The sequence below is a fragment of the Tamandua tetradactyla genome, chromosome 1 (genome assembly GCF_023851605.1).
Source record: "Tamandua tetradactyla isolate mTamTet1 chromosome 1, mTamTet1.pri, whole genome shotgun sequence".
Classification (NCBI taxonomy): domain Eukaryota; kingdom Metazoa; phylum Chordata; class Mammalia; order Pilosa; family Myrmecophagidae; genus Tamandua; species Tamandua tetradactyla.
In genome coordinates, this window is record NC_135327.1 from 81863394 (window position 1) to 81887031 (window position 23638).

The 23638-nt window shown below is 39.5% G+C and overlaps 1 protein-coding gene and 1 pseudogene across 2 annotated transcripts in view; one reads left to right on the forward strand and one right to left on the reverse strand.

The window, feature by feature from the left end:
* Nucleotides 1–23638, reverse strand: part of SUGCT (succinyl-CoA:glutarate-CoA transferase) — an 878065-nt gene that overhangs the window by 714838 nt on the left and 139589 nt on the right. The gene's annotated exons all lie outside the window — the stretch shown is intronic.
* Nucleotides 16112–16669, forward strand: LOC143678553 (sorting nexin-12 pseudogene; annotated as a pseudogene).

Genomic DNA, 23638 nt, shown 5'->3' on the forward strand with positions numbered 1-23638 from the left:
AGTTTATTTTACAATTAGATCTCTGATAACTATAATTATAAAGTATATTTCTCAATATTGAATGAAAATGCTTATTTTTTCCTACATGCATGACAAATACCTAGAAAAGAGCTAACCATATTCACAACTTTGGTATCTGCAGTGATAAAGAAGACACTGTCTCCAAAAAAAAAAAAAAAGTCATTTTAGTGTCTCTTCAATACAGAGAATGTGCTTCAACTTCAATAAACTAATGTTCCTTATTATTTGAGTTAAGCCAATATTAAGACGAATCTACATCTTCTTTCAACAATCCAAACAATAAGGGAAGATGATGTCAAAACACTTTCAATAGACATTTCTCCAAAGAAGACATACAATTGGCTAACAAGCACATGAAAAGATGTTCAACTTCACTGATCATAAAGGAAATACAAATCAAAACCAGTTCATAAAAGCTATAGGCTGAACCCCCAATCTTGGGGGTTGTTCATATGAAACTTAACCCCACAAAGGATAGGTCAAGCCTACTTAAAATTAGGCCTAAGAGTCACCCCCAAGAGAACCTCTTTTGTTGCTCAGATGTGGCCTCTCTCTCCAGCCAACACAACAAGCAAACTCATCACCCTCATGTCTGCATGGGATATGACTCCCAGGGGTGTGGACCTTCCTGGCAACGTGGGACAGAAATCCTGGAATGAGCTGAGACTCACCATCAAGGGATTGAGAAAAACCCTAGAATGATCTGAGACTCAGCATCAGGGGATTGAGAAAACCTTCTCGACCAAAAGGGGGAAGAGTGAAATGAGACAAAATAAAGTGTCAATGGCTGAGAGATTCCAAATAGAGTCAAGAGGTTATCCTGGAGGTTATTCTTATGCATTAAATAGATATCACCTTGTTGGTCAAGATGTAGTGGAGAGGCTAGAGGGAACTGCCTGAAAATGTAGTGCTGTGTTCCAGTAGCCATGTTTCTTGAAGATGATTGTATAATGATACCATGGAGGGCCAGGAGCAATCAATCAGGCCCAAGCAGGGAAAGTCCCCACAACATTGGGGTGAAATGTCCCCAAGAGTTAAACAATAACCAATGTTAGGAAACTGAGAGAACGGGATGTGTTTTGGCAACAGCTAATGGCATTTTTCTGCTTCTATGATATGCTTGTTTGCTAGCAACTGCAAAACCACAACATGATTTTAGCCTTTATAAGCATACCTTGAAAACCTCTGGGGGCTGCTCTCTGAATCTTCCTTCTTGGAGGTTTCTGAGGCAGTTGCCAGCCAGTTAATAAAGACTCCAAACTGGCTTGCAGTTTTAAATTATGTGGTCTCTCTTTCAGTGCACCCCACAACATTTGCAGGCCCCAGTGAGATCATCCCTAATGGGACATCTAGTAACCACAGGTCCTGGGATCGCCCCCAGGCCTGATGTCCAGCCTAGGAGAGACATTCCTCTGCCCCAGGCAAGGACCAGGAACTGGGCCGGCTCAACAGAACCCTCTGAAATTATACAAAATCTGGTGGAGTCATCTGTTTCTGGAAACCTCACCAGTAAGTACAGGTCTGTTATTGGATCCAGTGAGAACCTCAGGAAGGCTGGACACAGCATTACTTCTAAGGTCAGGTCCTGGAGCAAGACGTTGCCCAGGGATTCTGGTTAGGAATCAATTAAGGATAAGGCTTTTGTGTGTCTTGGTTTAGTTTATCCCCTCTGTCATCTGTTGGTCTCGTCGCATCCTGTGTCATTCTTGTCATAATTGCCATGGGTCAGTCAAGTTTATCTGTCTGTACTCCCCTTCAATGTTTTTTGAAAAATTTCCAGGAATTTCAGTGGAAGGCCGGAGACTACAGAGCCCCTGTCAACACCTTCAACTTAAAAAAATTCTGCTCACAGGAGTGGCCGATGTTTGGTTTCTGGGTGGCCTCCTGAGGGAACCACAGATCTATCTGTGGCTTATAAAGTCCAAAGGACAATTTTTGGTAATCCAGGCCACCCTGACCAAATCCCCTATATACTAATTTGGATTGAAATTTTAACAGAAAAACCCAAGTGGTTACGGTCTTGCCTGGAGTCCCAAAAAGAAAGACCTCCCCAGAGCCAAAACGGCCCTCTTGATAAAAACCTCTCAAAAAGAAAGGACTAATGGGATCCCAGTATTGACAGGACCATCAGAGGATCCACTCTTGATGGACCCTCCCCCATACCCAACAGCCCCTCTGCCCCCTTTAAGACCAGAGGGGAGAAACGGCCAAGAGGCGGCAACCAGCCCCTCTAATAGCTGGGAGGTGTCCTTCAGTCCCCTGATACCAGAAGTGGCTCTGCTTAACACCCTTCTTCTGGTTCACAATCACCGGATTCTTCCAGATCCCCAATTTTACCCTTGAGGCAGGTTGGCCCTGCCCCAGGGGACGACTGCCCATCTTTCATGGTCTATGTCGCCTTTTCCTCTAGTGATCTGTATAATTGGAAAAACCAGAATCCCTCTTTCTCTGAAAAGCCCCAAGGGCTCATCTCCCTCTTGGAAACTGTCTTTTTTACCCACCAGCCCACCTGGGATGACTGCCAACAGCTCCTCGAGGCCCTCTTCACCTCCAAAGAATGAGATTGAATCAGAAGAGAGGCGAGGAAGTTAATTCTTGGACCTGATGGACAACCTACTACTGAATCAATCCAATTAGAGGCTGTGTTCCCCTCTACCCATCCTGGATGGGACCCCAACACTGATAAAGGTAAGGAGACTCTCGATCGGTATCGCCAGACTCTGTTCCAGGGAATATGAGCGGTGGCCAAGAAGCCTACCAACTTGTCTCAGGTAAGCAAAACTATACAAAAGCTGGACAAATCTCTGGCCACTTTCCTTGAGGACCTCCATGAGGCATACCGCTGGTACACTCCCATAGATCCAAAGGCACCTGAAAATAGGTGAGCCATAAATATAGCATTTGTTACCCAGTCAGCCCCAGATACAAGAAAAAAATTACAGAAATTAGAAGCATTTAAGGGTAAAGTGCTGTCTGAACTGATAAAGATTACCCAAAAGACTTTTAATAACAGAGATGACCCTGGGACCACGCAGTCCAAAAAATAGCCAAAATTTTAGTATCCACAATGGCTAAACAGGAAAAACAAAAAGGTAAATGGAAAACCATTGAAAAAAGAAAGGAAAACCAAGGAAAAAGGTTGGGCCTAGGTGCAAACCAATGCACCTACTGCAAAGAAAACAGACATTGGAAAAATGAATGCCCTAAAAGAGGACTTAAAGGACTGAAACCGGCCCCAGTTCTAGTTGAAGAGGCGAATTGATGGGGCCAGTGCTCAATTCCATTGAGCCCCCGGGAGACCAGGGTCACATTAGAAATCAGGGCCAAGCCTATAAAATTTCTTGTGGATACTGGGGTGACCTTCTCCATCCTCCAGCAGGCAGAAGGGCCCATGTCTAAGGAAAAAATCCCCATACAGGGAGCAACGGGAAAGACAAAGTCTTACCCATGGACAAAGACTAGGATCACTAACCTTGGGGAAGGAACTGTCACCCACTCAATTCTTATAATGCCAGAGTGTCCAATACCCCCTTTTCTGGGGAGAGACCTTCTTCAGAAATTACAAGCCACCATCTCTTTCAAAATGATTCAGCCAAGCTCTCCTTCAATACAAACCCCTCGGCAATCCTCCTCGCTTGCCCCTTATTGGAAGGGTATTTACTTACAGCAGAAGTGCAGAAGTATTTACTTACTTTAGAAGTATATACTTACTGCAGAAGTGGTATTTAAAGAAAAAATGCCAGGCATATGGGCAGAAACTAACCTACCAGGATTAGCCACCTACTGGCCCCGCATTGTTGTCCAGCTGACTAGCACCACCACCCAATTAAAGTCTGACAATAGGGCTAAAAAAGGCATTGAGGTCCATAATGGACTGACCCAGAAGTGGGGGGTTCTCTGGACAACTAACCTGGACTCGGTTGTCGGAGGGTTTCAAAAATTCTCCCACCCTGTTCGATGACCTTTTACTGGCAGCTAATAACCTGTCAGACTGCAAAAAGTCAACCGAAAACTTGTTAACTAGCCCAGTTGGGCTATCCGGTCTCAGTCAAAAAGGCCAAATTAATAGCTCTGACCCAGGGTCTAAGGTGGAGAAAAGGGAAGGTTGTCAACATCTGTACAGACAGCAAATATGTCTTCGCAACTGCGCACGTCCATGGGACACTCACTATATCAGGAGCGAAGACTTTTAACATTGGGTGGAAAGGAAATAAAAAATATACCAAAAATACTCACCTTGCTAGAGGCTATCTGGTTGCCAAAAAGGGCAGCCATTATACATTGCAAAGGGCATCAGACTGCCGAAACTCAAATCGCCAGAGGAAATGCCCTGGCCGATAAAACAGCAAAAGAGGTTGCCCAAAAACCAGTGGGGACGCTGCAGATACTTCCTGTTTTACCGGGGCAAGTGCTGCCGAGCCCTCCAAAATATACTGGGGAAGAAATTAGACTGGACGAAACTCTGGGCACTAAAACGGATCCAGATGGTTGGAAAATTCTCCCGGATGGTTGGAAAATTCTCCCGAACGGGAGAATCCTAGTGCCAGAGCACCTGGGGAAAAATTTGGTTACCCAGGTTCACCAAAGTACACACCTGGGCAGTAAGAAACTAACTGAACTCTTACAGAAAGATTACTATATACCCCAATTGCAACAAGCCTGGCAGGTATCATCCAGATGCCACATCTGCACCCAGGTAAATTCCAGCCGAGGGAAAGAAATGCCCCAAGGAACTAGGCTGAGGGGACAAGCCCCAAGGGAACAGTGGGAACTAGACTTCAAGGAAATATTACCTGGTCCATATGGATACAAATACCTATTAGTCTTCATCGACACCTTCTCCGGATGGACTGGGGCATTTCCTACCAGAACCGAAATAGCACTAATAATAACAAAAAAACTAGTTTCTAAAATTGTCCCCCAATTTGGCCTCCCAACTACAATGGGGTCCGACAATGGACCAGCGTTCATCACCCAAGTTACACAATTATTAGCAAAAATATTAAATATCAAATGAAAATTACATTGCATTTATAGGCCACAGAGTTCAGGGCAAGTTAAAAGAATGAATAAAACAATAAAGGAAACTTTAAATAAACTAAAGCTCAAGACTGGTGAAAACTGGATGAGTCTCCTTCCATTTGCCCTCTTAAAAACTAAATGTACTCCCTATATTAAGGGAATTACCGCATATGAAATCATGTTCGGGCAACCAACCCCACTAATCCCTAAATTGGGAGAAGAAAAAATAGCTAAATTAAATAACCATCCTCTTCTAAAATCATTACAGGCCCTGCAATCTACCAGCCAGCAAACTCAGGAACTCGTGAAGGTAGCCCATTTGGGACCAAAAAATCCTGCCCCGAAAAAAATATCTATTTCAGGTGCAGCCCGGAGACCTAGTCTGGATAAAGAAGCTTCAGCCAGCCACCTTGGAGGCCCGGTGGACGGGACCCCTGCCAGTGATATAAAAACTTATTTTCCTGGTCCCCATGGCTGACCACGCTCTTGTCCACTGTAGCAAGGCCCCTAATTCTCATATTATTAAGCTTAATGTTGGACTGTATAATCAACTGTCTAACCTCATATGTGCAAAGAAAAATACAAACTGTTAAATTATTAGTCCTTGGAACCCAATATCAGCAAATTTGTAATCAAAATAAAGAAACAATGTGGGAGATCATCCAGGATTTGATTCTCTCATAAAACCAGCAGGGAATGTGGAGGGCCAGGAGCAATCAATCAGGCTTAAGCAGGGAAAGTCCCCACAACATTGGGGTAGAATGTCCCCAAGAGTTAAACAATAACCAATGTTAGGAAACTGAGGAAATGGGATGTGTTTTGGCAACAGCTAATAGCATTTTTCTGCTTCTATGATACGCCTGCTTGCTAGCAACTGCAAAACCACAACATGATTTTAGCCTTTATAAGCACACCTTGAAAACCTCTGGGGGCTGCTCTCTGAATCTTCCTTCTTCGAGGTTTCTGAGGCAGTCGCTGGCCAGCTAATAAAGACTCCAAACTGGCTTGCAGTTTTAAATTATGTGGTCTCTCTTTCGGTGCATCCCACAACAGATAGAGCATTCACAATGTGACTGTGTGATTGTGAAAACCTTGTGTCTGATGTACCTTTTATCTACCTTATCAACAGATGAGTAAAACATATGGAATAAAGATGAATAATAGGGGGAACAAATGTTAAAATAAATTTAGATTGAAATGTTGGTGATTGATAAGGGGGAGGAGTGAGGGTATGGTATGTATGAATTTTTTTATGTTTTCTTTTTATTTCTTTTTCTGAATAGATGCAAATGTTCCAAGAAATGATCATGATGGTGAATATGCAACTATGTGATGATATTGTGAATTACTGCTTTTATATGTAGAACAGAATGATCAAAAGCTAAGAATGTTTGCATTTGTTCGGTGTTTTTTGGTGTTTTTAAAAAAAAATTTTAATTAAAAAAAAAAAAACACTTCATACCCACAAGGATGGCTGTATCCAAAAAAAACAAAATTGAAAACACAAGCATTGATGGCAATGTGGACAGATAGGAACCCTCATATGTTTGTTGCTAGTGTGAATATAAAATTGTGCAGCCATTGTGAAAAACAGTTCGGTAGTTCCTCAAAAAGTTAAACATAGCATTTCATATGGCCCAGCAGTTCTACTCATAGATACATAGATAGATAGATAGATAGATAGATAGATAGATAGATAGATAGATAGATAGATAGATAGATAGATAGATAGATAGATAGATAGATACATAGATAGATTCATAGATACATAGATAGATTCATAGATACATAGATAGATAGATAGATAGATAGATAGATAGATAGATAGATAGATAGATAGATAGATAGATAGATAGATAGATAGATAGATAGAGATAGATAGATATAGATAGATACATAGATACATAGATAGATAGATACATAGATACAGAGATAGATTCATAGATACATAGATAGATACATAGATAGACATCAAAAAAATATGAAAGCATATGTCCACCCAGAAACTTGTAAACAAATGTTTAAAGAAGCATTACTCATAATAGCTAAATGGTGGAAAGAACCCAAATGTCCATCAACAGATGAATGAATAAATTGTGGAATATACATACAATGGAATATTATTCAGTCATAAAAAAGGAATGAAGTATTGATACATGCTACAACTTAGATGAACTTAAAAACATCAAACTAAGTGAAATGAGTCAGACACAAAAGGTTATATATCATATTATACCTTTTATGCAAAATATCCACAATAGACAAATCCATAGAGATAAAAAGCAGATTAGTGATTGCCAGGGGATGGGAGATGGCAAATGATCACTTAATGGCTACAGAATGTTCTTTTGGAGTGATGAAAAAGTTCTGAAACCAGAAATGGTTGCACAAGATTGTGAATGCACTAAATGCCACTGACTTGCACACTTTAAAATAGCTAACTGTATGTTATATGAATTTCACCTCAATTTTAAAAACAAACAAAGCATTTGAGGGGGAATGGAAGTCAGCCCATGTTCAAATTTTTTCTGTGGCTTATCTTAAATTAAATAAAGAGTTTGGTGTGTTAGAATAAGAAACTAAGGTGAGGCTGGCATTATTTCATAGAAAATGGATACTTCTATTTATTTGTATGATTGTGCCAAGAATGGAAAAATTCCCACACTATGGGAGAAACTATTACATAAAGAGCAGTTTCAATTGCAGCCCTAAATTAAATGAGCTTGATGAAATGATTAGACAGACTTTCAGATTTTGTCATTTCCACATGCCAGTTAGATTATGGTACATTCCTGCTTCATCACTCAGAGAATAGCACTTGGCCTGATAGTCTGATAGCTTAAAAATATTTGGTAACAGACTTATCACAAACTCATAAACCAATACCAACTTTTCTCCTGATATAGTCAAGTTGCAAAGCCAGATTTATTATTTCGACTAATTCTAACTTTACAGCAGACACAAATAAATACCAGGATCACTCTGGGAATATTTATTAGAAACAAATGGAGTATCAGGGAATGTATTAAAAGTGATTCTTCTAACTTTGGGTCAAAATAACAACAGAGAGTCATGTCAGTATGCTTCCTGTCAACATCCCATCAATATACCTATAGAGATACATGATAAAGATTCAACAGGCAAAAAAAATAATAATAATTAAACCAAAGGGAAGATAACATCATATGCCAAGCATAATGGAGAATTTCTACTAAAAGCATTATTGGAGCAAAGGATTAAAAAACACATTCATTCTTGGATGATATATCATATGCGACCTATTCTGAATCAGAATAATACAGGCTGCCTTTGAATGAGCTGGAAAAAAGATTTTGACTCATTCTATCAGATGCTCCTATTCTAAGTAAAACTAACCAGAGATTAGGATAGACATCCTTATCTTTACCAGTCCTAATTAATTAATTGTACTTTTATAAGTCTTAGAATTCTAAGGAAAAAAGTTAGGTCAAAGGGATTTTTGAACAAGGTGCCTTTTTCCTACTTTAAGGTATTATCTGCACTGGCTTCCAGCCTTTTGCTGAGATTATTTATTTTTTATTTTTGTTTTATTGGGTCTATTTGATGTTTGTTTTAACTATTTAAAGAATGGAGTTGCCACCCCATCCATCATTATAGGCATGCCTGGCGAAGAGAGGTTCTTCCTTAGAAAATCTCCATGCCCACGGCCTGATCATTACCTCCCAAATAGACAAGGTGACCTAACTTCTATAAATGAGATGAGTGATGATGATGACATCCAATTACAATACTTTTCTTCTTCCTCATTTGGAGCACTGAAAGCCAGGCTTCCTCTATTTAATAGAAATATTGCTACTACAGCATAGTATACCTGAACATATTTCTCTAAAGAGCAAAGTAAAATAATATTGCAGAGTATCTCTAGCTTTCATTCCCTTTACTTTAAATTGTATAAACGATTGTCTTGGAATGGAGCTCACTAATCATGCATGACCAACTCCAGAGACACTAGCAACAGTTGTCCGAGCTCATCTTTTCCTGAAGGATTGTCGCGTGGCAAGGGATCAAACATCTCTGCCTACAGATGCAAGATTTTGCAAGGGTATACAAACTAGCCTATCCATTAATTCTAGAATCCAGAGACTGCATATAAAAGAACAATAGGCAGGTTTTCAGAACCAGAATATGGGTTCTCCATCAGCCCCATTTACTTTTGTATTTCTGTATCCACAGACTACAACTTTCCAGTATACAAGAGAGGAGACACTACATGAGGATGGGCAAAAATACACCATGTCCCAGGATGTTTGATACCTAAGGAAAAGCACTCTATGTAGGGATGGAGACAGGGATAATTCTGGAAGTAATTCATGACAGAGTAGTAAGCAGGGGAAGAAGGAAAACTTCAACTGGTATCTGTGGTCCTAGGTTAATCACAGTATTAAATAGTCAAAGCAAGAGACTATAAACCCAATGCAGCAACCCCCTGCTAAATTCAGATATAAATTCTGCCAACAATCAGTCATTCAATTGAATATTGAGAAAGGAAACATCAGCATCCAAGTGAACCATAGAGTGAAAAGAACACACCGATGGGAAAATCTTTACTCATGACACGAACCTCCTGACATCTGCCCAGTAATGATTTTGCTTCCTTATTACAAAAAATGGCACAGATAGGGGGTGCAAGTGAGGTTCAGTGGTAGAATTCTTGCCGCCACGTGAGAGAGCAAACAAACAAAAATTCAACAAATGGTGCTGCAAAAACAGGATACTAACATGGAAAAAGAACGAAATGTGACCCCACCATAGAGCATACCAAAAAAAAAAAACCAGCACTGATAAAGTATGATACTCTTCTTAAGCAAGTCAGCCAGCCATGGCCTTCATGCTTTCTTGTAAACTACCTTGGTATCAACAGCTTTATAGTATCCTTTGGTAGCAGTTTGCTCCTATATGAATTCTCTCAATATTTAATTGTCTTTCTTGGTGGTGGTGGTGGTGGTGGTGGTGGTGGAAAATGTCTTTGATTTCATCAAGTTTGAAAAATAGTTTCATGGTTAGAGAATTCTTGATTGACAGTCAATTTATTTCAGTACTTTGATAATTATATTTGGTCACTGTTCTCTGGCCACCAATGTTACTATTAAGAAGTCTGCTTTCAGACAATTCTCACTCTGTAAATAATGTTTTCTCCTACCCCCCCTTCAACCACTGTTAATATTTTCTGTTTGCCTGTAATTTTCTACAGTTTCATTCTGATGTGTCTATATGTAGATTTCTTGTTATTTATCTTGTCTAATTTGGGGTGGGAGGAGCTCATGAATACAAGAATCAATTTATTCAATCAATTCTGAGAAGTCTTCGTTATTATCTCTTCAATTATGAGATCTGCCTCTCCTTCTAAAACACAACCCAAAGCATAATAGACCTTACTCTGTCCTCTTTTACTCTCTCTTTTAAGCTATTTGACAGTTGCAAGAAAGAGAGAGAAAGAAGGCTCAAGTGGAAATAAGATCAAGAAAAATTTTCTTCAGTATTTTGCAAATATATTTATTGGAAATATGAGCTCTTATCAGGGTCTCCAATAACCATCACACAGCTAACTCAACTAACTCTAGAGATTGTGGGTGAAATCATCTGCACCACATCTAGGCCTGGCCCTTAAACCCTTGCATGTGATCCTCTGAACACTCTTCATCTGACAGTTGGGTGCGAAGGATGCAATGCAGGACTCTAAGGCATGGGGAAACGGCTGAGCCACTAAGCGAAAAGGCCTAGGATCTGAGCTGATTCATAGCACAAAGTCCCCTCTGACTCAGCCTAGCTGCAACACACGAAAGAAATGAACCATTATTGTGTTATTGTCATTGAGAATTTGTAAGAGCAAGCCTACCTACCTTAACCAATATCCTATGCTTCCAGCTGCTCAGGCAAAAACTTTGGACTCATCCTTGAGTCTTCTCCCACACTCCACATCCCACGCATCAAGAAATTCTCTCAGGTCTAACTTCCTCTCACGTGAATCAATGCAATAGCCTCCTAATTGGTTTCTTTACATAATCCTTTTGAAATTCAAATCAGATTATATCATTTCTCTACTCAAAAATCATATACACACACACACACGCCCCGTGGGCTTGTCACCTCATTCAGAGTAAACACCAAAGTCCTTACAACAGTCTAGAATGTCCCATGGGATCTGGTCCCCAACAATCTGAATAACTTAATTTTCTACTAATTTCCCCTTCATTCACTCTATTCCACCTACACTGAATCCTTCATGTTTCCTGAACAACCCAAAGACATTTCTACCTAATGGTCTTTGCACATTATTAATCTCTGCTTAGAATACTGTTTTTTCTAGACATTGTATGAATCTATAGGACTCATTCTTCCACTTCCTTCAGGCCCTTGTTTAAATGCCTTTCCATCCATGGGGCCTTTCCTGATGCCCTTGCCCACCTGGTGATTTTCAAAGAACAGTGTTATCTACCTTTTCAGCTTGATCACAGTGGTTAAGAAGGTTGGATACATGCCTGCATGGAGCAAATCCCCATGAGCACACATTGGACTATGATATAATAAGTAAATCTTTATTGTGTATAAAGTGTCTGAAATTCTGGCTTTTTATTATAACCATTTTCTATAATAAAGTTGAAGTAATTTACCATTGTTGCTAAGAATTGAATCTTCACACCAGACTTGTGACTTTGGACAAGACTCTAGGCTTCAGTTTTGTCATTGAAAACGAGGATGATTTGTATATATCACATAAATTCTTATGAGGATTAACAACCCAATTATAAAATGGCTAAAGATATGAATAGACATTTTCCTGAAGAGCAAATATAGATGGCTCAAAAGCACATGAAGAGATGCTCATTTTCATTAGCTATAAGGGAAATCAAAATCAAAACGATGAGGTATCACCTCACACCTATAAAAACGGTTTCTATTAAACAAATAGGAGACTACAAATGTTGGAGAGGATATGGAGAGATTGTGACACTTATGCACTGCTGGTGGGAATGTATAATGGTATAGCCACTATGGAAGACAGTTTGGGGGTTCCTTAGAAAACTAAATATTATCGAGTTGTCCTATGACCCAGCAACAGCACTACTTGGTATATACCCAGAAGAGCTGAAAGCAACAACACAAACAGACATTTGCACACCGATGTTTATAGCAGTATTATTCGCAATCACCAAAAGATGGAAACGATCCAAGTGCCCACCAATAGATGAGTGGATTAACAAATATGATATATATATATCCAATGGAATACTATGCAGCAGTAAGACAAAATGACATCCTGAACCACATGACAAGATGGATAAGCCTTGAGGACATAATGCTGAGTGAAATATGCGAGACACAGAAGAATAGATACTGTATGACTCCACTTTTATGACCATGGTAAAGGTAAAACCAGAGGCTTATAATATAGAATACAGGGACCTAGAGATGCACGGAAGCTAGAGATGGGTGAACGGTTAGCTAACGAGGTTGACCTTAAATGTAAGGGAATATATAGAAGTGAAGATGGGTCACTAATGGGTCTATAAGTAATATTACTATATCAAAGGTGAACATGATTGAAAGGGTTGTATAGACCTATGCGTCCCAATAATTAACACTATAAACATAAATAAGTTATTACATGAACTACTGCAGAAGTATGAATCTTGTACAAAGAGTGTATAAGTTCAGGATATGGGGGGGGAATTGCTATTGCATACTATGGGTTATGTTTAACAGGAAAATCAACAGTACTATAGCCACACCAGGGGTTAATAATGGGGAGAGGGTCAAAAGTTAAGAGGAGATTTAGATTTTCTATTTGGTGAGGGTATGTTCATTGGTTATCTTTCTCTTGAGAGCAATGAAATTATCTAAAATTGGAAGTGTTGACGGACTGTTGACTTTGGACACTGTACATGATGCCCAGTGAATGGAGGCGGCTGAGGCATACACTGACTGAGACGTAGATAGGCAAACAATGGTATATACATATGATCACAAAGTGTGCTGCTACAAGAAGGAATGAGGTTGTGAGGCATGCAGCATTGTGAATGAACCTGTGGGACAGTTTATTGAGGCAAAGCAAGCCAGAAACAAAAGAGTAAATATTGTATGGTCTCATTTAGAAAACAGTTATAAGAAAACAGGGGCCTAGTTTATAAACTCTTATAACAGTCACATTTAGTCTTGAGAAGTAATTATTTGGGGATTTTGAGAGGCTGTTTCATGTATGTATAACCTGGTGTTAGGAGATAAGAACAATCAGGTTGGGATTAAGGTAATTCGGAATACAGGGGAAAGGAAGACATTGAATACAGGGGAAAGGAAGACATTGTCTTTATTTTAGAACCTCATCTATTATTTGAGACCAAAGGAAGAAAGGTTTATTTTGTATTTTGTCCAGAACCTGAATTTTCTGCAGCACATAGTCTAACTCAACTTGTCTGGATAGATCATTTAAACAATCCAAACACAGGGAGCCCAGAATTAGAAATGAAGGCCTTTGATCTTGTATGGCTTGGTGTAATGCCGGGATATATCCCGTGTATATTAAGATAACCAAAAAGTATTGGCAGAGTCCCTTGAGTGATGGGAGAAAAACTATGGAACTATTAGACTTTACCATCAGGGAAATCCCTGATGATGTGTCAAACATTGGGGACACCCAAATCAATGAGCCAGATCCTTGATCTTGAGGTTTGCTCTTGTGAAGCTTGTGTATACAGCAGAGAAGCTTAGCCTACCTATAGGTATGCCTAAGAGTTGCTTCCAGAGGAATTTTTTTCTTGCTCACATGTGGCCTCTCTCCCTGTTGAAGCCCAACTCTGCAAGTGAAACCATTGCCCTCCCCACTACGTGGGGCATGACATCCAGGGATGAACGTCTCCCTGGCGGCATGGGAGATGACTCCCTGGGATGAGCCTGGCCCTGGCACCATGAGATCAACAATGCCATTCTGACCAAAAGAGGGGAAAAGAAGTATAACAAACAAGGTATTAGTGGCTAAGAGAGTTCAAATAGAGCCAAGAGGCTACTCTGGTGGTCACTCTTACACATGCTTCAGTTAAACATTGCTACCTATCATAACTTGCCAAACCCCAATCAAAACCATTCTTGCCAATTCTAAAGAACACCTAGGGCATTATATGAGTCTACAAAGGTTCCATGCAATAGAGTAACTTTCCAGAAACCTACAACCACCAGATGTGCCCACAGACCAGATAAGTACTACAATGCAAAGGGGCCAGCCTCTTCCGAACATCAACTAGTTCCATCCACCTAACCAAATTATCAACGGCCCCTCCCAATGTGAAAAATTAGAATAGGCATAGCCCAAATACCCATAAAGAGTGAAGAGAATGATCAAAAATGATGGTGGAGTTATACAGAGAAGGTAGAGATTAACAAATGAGTATGATTGCTGAATCATTATATTGATATTTCTTTTAGTCTCAGTATCTTAGAGCAGCTAGAAGTAAAAACCCAAAATCATGGAATTATAACCCACACCAAACCTGAAATCTGTTCTATAACTAATTGTTGTGATGTGCTTTGAAATTTATTGCTTTTTGGTATATATGTTATTTTAAAAAAAAAAGTCAATTGTGATGATAAATGCACAGCTATGTGATGATATTGTAAACCACTGATTGTACACATGGATGATTACATGGTATATGAATATATAATATATATCAATAAAAAAATAAACAATTTTAAAAAGATCAAAGGAGAAGGTGGAGTTGTAAGAGAGAAGATAGTATTTAACAATTGAATCATTGAATCATTACAATGAAATTTTTTAGTCTCCAGTGTCTTGGAGCAGCCAGAAGGAAAAAAAACTAAATTGTGGAACTATAACTAAACTCTGAGGTCTATAAAAATAGAAAAGAAAAAACTTTTATGAGGATTAAATTATATAATGTATGTAAAGCTATTATCACTTAGTATGACTCAACGATGTAAGCTATTACTAGTTAAAGTAGAGGGTACTGAAATTAAGGAAATGCATTTAAATAGGCATTGGCAGCAAAAACATCTGCTGGAAAATATGGAATTGAAAAGAACCTGTGGGAATGGTACTTATGGAGATAAGAGAAAACATGAAAAGCACTTGCCTTGAATTAGATGAGAACTTAACTAAGGATGAGAAAGGACTGATGAGTAACCTTAAGAATTCATCAGAGAATGAACCGCATAAATCTACAGTGCATCCAGTCAGCAAAGTTATCTGCCTTTCTATATTGCAAAGCAAGACTGACTTATTTTTACCTTATATACGGTTTAATGTTGCATTACCCTTCCTCTAAAATTTTATATAATATTGATACAATTTTTTGCATTCCAGAAAACATACATATTGTTAAAGCCTTCACAACTCTTTCCTCCCTAGAAGCTGCTGCCCAAACTTTCATCTTTCCTTTAACATAAAAATTCTTGAAGAATAGATTGTTTACTATCTCATTTTATTACCTCCTACTCACTCCTAAACATTCTTATAATTTGGCTTCTTCTCTCAGCATTTTATTGAATTGTTCTTTTAAGGTCAACAATAACCTCCTAATTGTCCTTTGTTTTTTTGCAGTCTATATTCTATTTGGCTCAATAATTAACTCAACAAACATTTGTGAGTAACACTGCATTACAGACACCATTCTAGGCATTCTCCCAGTACCCTAGATGCTTTTCTAATGGCTCAAGCTAGACAATTTGAAATCATCTCAACTCGCTTTTGCCACTTATTTCATATCCTAAATATTTCTCTCTCTTTCATTCTATCTCCACTGCTTCCGCTTTGTTTAGATTCATCATTTTTCCACAAAGACTATTTTAATAGATCCACAACTGGTCAACATCTGCCAGGATATTCTCTTGTTAAATGCAATTTTCTCTGCCTTTCAGTTAGTTATCATCCTAAAATGGATTTGACCATGACATTTCTCTGTTTAAAAATATTTGATGGGTATACTATACAATAAAAAAGTTAAAAAAAATATCTTTGATGGGCACACGAGGTTGCCTGTGGGTTGGTTGGTTATTTTGCAAGTGCAAGGGGCTGTTCATGTTCCTGCCTTCTGCCTCTGTGCTCCCACCCTACTCCCCAGGTGTAGGGTATGTAGCTGACACATGGCACCTTAACTCGAAGTCACAGGACCTGGCCGATGCTTAAGGGCTGCCAAGTAACCTCCACGCAATGACATCTTTAATCCACAGACAGTGGGTATGGGCCACACCTGCTCCACTACCTATGAGGTTTGCATGTGGACAAACCTAACTGTCTTGAAATTGCAGCACTACAGCAATTTTGAGTGGCTAAAACATGAACTGGAGAAAGACAGGATGATTGTGTTACCACCACTGCCTGGGAGAGCTTTGAAGCAGCAGCTCCCTTTCCGAGAAAACAAGGGGATCTTTTGAGGAGTCCTGCATTGAAGAAAGAAAGCAGGGTCTTGCATAATTTATTAACAAGATTGCTGGTCACACTCTGGGTCAGAAGAAACACTGCCCACACATGTTCCTGCAGGAGGAGGCAACTGAAAGGAACTACATCCCCAGGAATGTGCACCAGGAGGAGCCCCTCTCACCACTTGCCTTCTACCTTTCTGCTAAAATGACATAGGTTTTTACACTAAGTTCTCTCTCTCTTTGACCTGAAGATGACTGTCCAGCCCCTGGCCTGACAGACTATTTGGCATAGTGCTGCTCGGTACCTGACTAGACCGTGGGCACTCTGCTAGTGTCCTCTTCTCTGAGGAGAAGTGGGAAACCACAGGCAGATGCCATTTGCTTGGGGGTGGGAGTTGGGATGGGAGGACTGGATGAGAAGGCAATTGCTTGGGCATTTACAAATGCCAGAAAACTAACCTTTAGGGGTAGGTCTTATGCTGGTGAGGAACTTGAATACACATTGATGCTGCAGGTCCAGGAGATTTTTCTTACTCTTAGGTTTAACCAAAAACATTGAGCAGGAAAAAAAACCTGCCTTTCCTACCTACATAAACTTCTTCCTTTTGGGGAAGTTGGTAGAGACCCAAAAACTCTCCTTGCTTTTCTCTAGGTCTGCTCCCAGTTTTCTCAACACCTTCTTTTTCCACTTTCTTCCTGTTGCTTTTTTTTTTTTTTACATGGGCAGGCACCGGGAATTGAACCCAGGTCCGCGGGCTTGGCAGGCAAGCATTCTTACCTACTGAGCCACCATGGCCCTCTCCCTGTTGCTTTTTATGGCATAATTCTCCTATAGTCCAAGCCATCTATTATGTGGAGTATCGTTTATGGGTTTTCTGATCCCATCATCTTGGCAGCTTCAAGGTCAGAAGAAAGCCATAGGGCAGTAGGGCAGTACTGTTCTTGCTTACCAGTAGGTGAATTATTATGGGCCAGGAATTCTCCATTTCCCAAGCCCTTGCTACTTTTTGGGCTAGCTTTGCAGATTTGGTGTCTTGAGGGATGGGGTTAACTCACCACTGTCAAGTACCTTCCTGAAGCGTAGCAGAGGATCACTTTATAGATATCTCCCAGTGACAAGGAAGGGCATCCCCACTCTCTTTCTTCCATGCTCCCTTCCCCAATCCCATTTAGTGCTGCTACAGGGCAGAAACACACGTACAAAACATACAGTCTCTGACTTCTCCTAAGCACTTTGAGCTGTAGAATGGGGCTCAGCGGCAAGAGTTATTGCTGCCTCCCTGAGCTTGGTCACAAGGTAATTGTACTGCCTGGACTTGTTTCCTGCAGAACTCCACCAATCTCCCCAGAAGTTGAGCTCAGGACAGCAACTGGGTATGGGTTTCCTAAATCTTAGTCAGAAGTAGCTTCTTGAGGCTGACAACTTTCCTGGGCTGCTGTCTGAGACATTTGTTTGCTGGAATTGGATATCTATCCCAAGTGGTGGTATGGAAGCAAGTTAACCCTGGTATCAATTCAAAGGCATGAGCTCTTTGCTTAGACTTCTATCGTGGAAAGATTGGAGTTCTCCATACAGGGTCTTCAGGAAAAAGATTGCTGATTCTGAAATAACCCTGATCCAAAGGAGTGAGATTGAATTTTTTATTTATAATAAAATATCAAATCAGGTAAATTCCCTCTCTCTGGAATACAGCTGGTTTTATGCACAGAACTAGGTTCTGAAAGAACCTAAAATCCAAGCCCCCTTGCCAATCAACACTGAGGAAAAGCCTATTTTTATTGCATAAGGAATTCAAATTTTATACATGAATCTGGGTGTTAACTCTTAATTAGCCATAGCACAGAGAGGGCTCAGTCTTACACTGGGACTTGGGGGACAGAAGCTAACAAAAATTTCTGAACATAGTAGCTAGACCCCAAAGAAATCTAAATCTTCACATTCCAGAAATGCTTTACCTATACTCTGGCCCAATCTTTGAGAAGAGGAGTTGAGCTAGTAAAAGTGAGAGACGACAACATTTGGTCTTCTCTGGAGTTTTTGTTTGAAGTGATATCCTAGGAGAGACACATCTATATAAATATCTATATAAATATCTATATAAATATTTGCTATAATAATTTAAGTAAAATTACTTTCTGTCCTGGAAGTGGAGACCACTGTTCACTGAAATGGGTATTTCTTCAAATACTTGAAGATTGTTGAGTCACCCCAGGTCTTCTCTTCTCAGACACAGTAACCATTCTAATTTTTCCTCACTTGACTCATTTTAACCCTTTTATCTTTATTATTCTGAAATCTCTCTGGTACTCACATGTCCTCTACGTGAATCTAAAATTGAACACCACTTTAATTATAGCCTGAAGGTTAGGTGGTTGTTATTCCATTTATACATCACAGTATTCCAGTTTACTTTTGAAATATAAACTCTTTGTGACTAATTTAGGGTGCAGTTCTGTCATTTCCCTTTCTACTATCTACCACTCCTCATTCTTTTCTTTTCTTTTTTTGCCTTGTTTATACAAAAAAAAAGTGTTTCCTATTTTAATTTCATTTTGTTCCTCCCTATATATCTATATCTATATAAGTATGCATATGTTATATATATATATGTATGTATGCTTTTTAAAAGAGAAAACTCATTCCTTACAAAACAGACACACTATGGGGTAATTATCAGCATCATAAAGTAATTCTTTAAATCATAGAATGCTTCCTTTAAATAGGTGCTTCCTATGTAGATGTAAGTGCTTCTATACAGATCATTAACTACTTGATATAGAGAAACTGAATGAAAGGGTTAAGAGGCACTGCTAACAGAAGATTAAGCAAAAATTAGGATACAGCAGTAGTTCTTAAGTATACAATAAAATACAGTTAGATTCATAAAAATCTTACTTATGTAACACTTTCCAAGAAAATGTTTTATTATACCAATATAGTTTTTTCAAATACAGTCAACTTTTGATCATCACTGCTAAAAAAAAAAAAAAAAGATGGCTTTAGCAGGATAAAGACCAAGCTCTGAAGCCTGGCAAATAAAGTTCTGCATAACTTCAACCTACTTTGCAAGCCTCATCTTCCGAACTTACATCATACTTTGCCCACATAGGACTCATGGTTTTTTAACACACCATGTGGTTTATACCTCAATGTCTCCATAATTGATCCCACCGTCTAGAATACCCTTTCCATCCATTCTCTGCCTGGAAATAAATAATGATACTTCAAAATCCAGTTTTAAATATTATCTCCTTTGTTAAGACTTCCCTAGCACCCCACCACTGCCACCATGCAGTTGGTTCCTCCTCTGTGCACTGACAACAGTTTTGCCCAATCCTTAAATTGATTTGCAAATATTTGATTCCATAGGAACTGTCTCCTTCCTGAGGACCAGATGACTGTCTGCATGTCTTATTCATCTTTATACAACTGGTACCTATCAAAGCATCTGTATCAAAAATATTTCTTGAATGGATAGCTATTCTACCACCTCAATACTAGGTCTATGAATTCTCTCTTTTTTTTTTAACTTTGAAAATGTTCTCTCAATTTGTACTTTACTTTATTTTGGCTCAGGTTACAAAATGAAAATAACTATGCACTTTAATCTGATGTATAGCACAGTGAGCCCAGAGATCAGCCATGAGCCAGGGAAGTTAGAAAGCATTAGAACATGAGGACTGACATGTTTATTGCACAGATCCCGCCCTGAGAGAGGGAAGCTCAAGAGCAGTTTCCTCTCAGTTTTGAGTATCAGTGTACACATATGTGGGAGCTGAAGGTCTTTGGAAAGAAACACCTGGAGAATTTGTGGGGGAAGGAGAGTAGAACTCAAGATATGAGAATCATATTGCATGAGTAAGATTATATCACTTTTATAGATTCCATTTGGACTTTTACTTAATCCTTCCAATAAACTGTAAAAGGAAACATCCGGAATGCTGCATCACATTTTATAATGAGCAAAATGAGGTTAAGAAAGATTAAATGTGATCAAAAGTTACACAACTAATCACGGTAGAACCGGGACTTAAACCCAGACCCTCTGATCACTGAGACTTTGCAATCCATTTGCAGCCTCGTGAAAGAGTTTCAGGCATGACTAGCATAGTATGCAATATAAAATTTACACAAACCAACCTGAAACATAATTAATGGCATGATGCCTTTAATACCTATGAATGGTTTACAATTTTGAAAGGACTTTCAGGAATGAGATCTCTGACTCACCAACAGCCTATGAACCAAGCAAAGCAGATTTATTTCCATTTTAGAAATAGGTGATATAGGTTCAAACCTGTGTGATGACTTGCCCAAAGTCACATAGGACTAGAATACAAGTCTCATAAATCCTAATTGAGAGCTTTCAATTATACTGCATGACTTTTTATAATTAATAAGCAGTGAATTTGATATAAAAAATATGGGGCTTTCCTATGTGTAAATTATGCAAATTGTGTATTATTTTATGAGATAACACATAGAGATGACTAGTTCAGTATCTAATACACAGTAACTGCTCAATAAATATTATATATTATATTGCTAAACTAAATTTAATTTTTTTTCCTGATTCCATTTCTTGTCACTTCTGTAATCACTTTCATTGTGGAGAATTATTTTCATTCTTGGGACTGTGGGTACCATATTCAAATGTTGGCTTTTACACCATGATGTATTTTCTACCTTAAGTGTCCTCAGGATACAGTTTTGAAGCACAAAAGGAAACGAGGATTCTCTCTGTCCTCTGGTGTCATCACTGCCTCAGGCCATGAATATCAAATGCACTAGATCTGGGGCTGGGAAACTTTTTCTATAAAGGGCCACATAGTAAATATTTTAGGCTTTGTGGGCTATGGGGTCTCAGGTGCAACACTCAGCTCTGCTGCTGAAACATAAAAGCTGCCACAGACTTCCGGGTCAAGATGGCGGCTTAACAACATGCACGTTTTAGTTCGTCCTCCAGAACAACTACTAAATAACCAGAAACAGTACAGAACAGCACCTGGGGCCACGTCAGTGACCAGACACACAGCATATCCCAGTCTGGACCAGCTGGACCGGCTGCGAGCAACCCCCAGAACCGTGAGTTCCCACAGCTGTGGCAGCAAGCACCCCTCCCCCACAGGCCGCTTCCCAAAGGAGAAAGGAAAGGACTTTACCAGCAGCAGGGACTGGGCACAATCAAATGCCAATTATGGAACTAATTAACAAATTCTGACTACTAAAAATAGGCCCCCAGCTTAGATGAACCTGATCAAAGCAGAGGTTGCTCATTTTTGCCCCGGCGCCAAGGAGGCAGGCTGACAAAAAAAGGGGGAAAAAAAAAAGAAGGAAACAGAGGTTTTTGTGGCTGTGTATCTACAAAGGCTTGACTGCCTCTGGATATAGTGGCAGGACTTTTCAGGCTGCAACTGACCCAGACATAGGCAGAAGTGAGCTCTTTTGGGGGCTTGTCTAGAGCCTGTGCCTTCCCTAGGGGAGGGGTGAAGCCCAACTCAGGTGGAATCCCTCCCTCAAGGAATTCAGACACCAGGTCTTGGTAATTTGAAGCCATTAAAACCAGCCTACAACCTCTCCTCTGTCTCCACCACGCCCCCAACAGGGAGAGTCTGCCAAAGTTAAAGGTACCACATCATCTTATGCTGGTGGGACCTGCAGTCAGACAAGCGCCACACACAGGGCAGGATAAGAAAAACAGAGTCCAGAGACTTCACAGGAAAGTCTTTCAACCTGCTGGGTCTCACCGTTAGGGAAAACTGATGCAGGTGACTCTTTCCTCCTGATAGGAGGCCAGTTTGGTCTGGGAAAATCTGGCTGGGGTGTATAATATCTAAGTAGACCCTCCTAAGTGTGTGTGGCAGGGGGAAAGGCACCACACAAGCAGGGCAAGAAACAAGAAAACAAGAACTGAAAAATTCTCCTGTGTTAAACAAAACTTAAGCTAAAGGTCCAGATAAAGCTGAACAGAATGTCAAAGAACAGATAGACAACAGATTCATCCAGCAAGAAAACCCTAGATAAAAGAAGTGGAAGCAATCTCCAGAATAAACTAATTAAGGTAATTAAATGCCTAGATGCCAGCAAAAAATAACAAATCACACTAGGAAAATTGAAGATATGGCCCAGTCAAAGGAACAAACCAAAAATTCAAATGACATACAGGAGCTAAAACAATTAATTCAGAATGTACGAACAGACATGGAAAACCTCATCGAAAACCAAATCAATGAACTGAGGGAGGATATAAAGAAGGCAAGGAAAGAACAAAAGGAAGAAACTGAAAGTCTGAAAAAACAAATCACAGAACTTATGGGAATGAAAGACACAGCAGAAGAGATGAAAAAAACAATGGAAACCTACAATGGTAGATTTTGAGAGACAGAACATAGGATTTCTAAACTGGAGGATGGAACATCTGAAATCCAACAAGAAACAGAAACTATAGGGGAAAAAAATGGAAAAATATGAGCAGGGACTCAGGGAATTGAAAGACAATATGAAGCACACAAATATACGTGTTGTGGGTGTCCCAGAAGGAGAAGAGAAGGTAAAAGGAGGAGAAAAACTAATGGAGAAAATTATCACTGAAAATTTCCCAACCCTTATGAAAGACTTAAAATTACAGATCCAAGAAGTGCAGCGTACCCCAAAGAGAATAGATCCAAATAGACATACTCCAAGACATTTAATAATCAGAATGTCAGAGGTCAAAGAGAAAGAGAGGATCTTGAAAGCAACAAGAGAAAAGCAATCCATCACATACAAGGGAAGCCCAATAAGACTATGCACACATCTCTCAGCAGAAACTATGGAGGTGAGAAGACAGTGGGATAATATATTTAAATTATTAAAAGAGAAAAACTGCCAACCAAGAATTCTATACCCAGCAAAACTGTCCTTCAAAAATGAGGGAGAAATTAAAACATTTTCAGACAAAAAGTCACTGAGAGAATTTGTGGCCAAGAGACCAGCTCTGCAAGAAATACTAAAGGGAACACTAGAGACAGATATGAAGACAGAAGAGAGAGGTGTGGAGAAGAGTGTAGAAAGGAAGACTATGAGTAAAGGTAAAAAGAAGGAAAATTAGATATGACATATAAAATCCAGAAGGCAAAATAGTAGAAGAAAGTACTACCCATGCAGTAATAACAATGTTAATGGATTAAACTCTCCAATCAA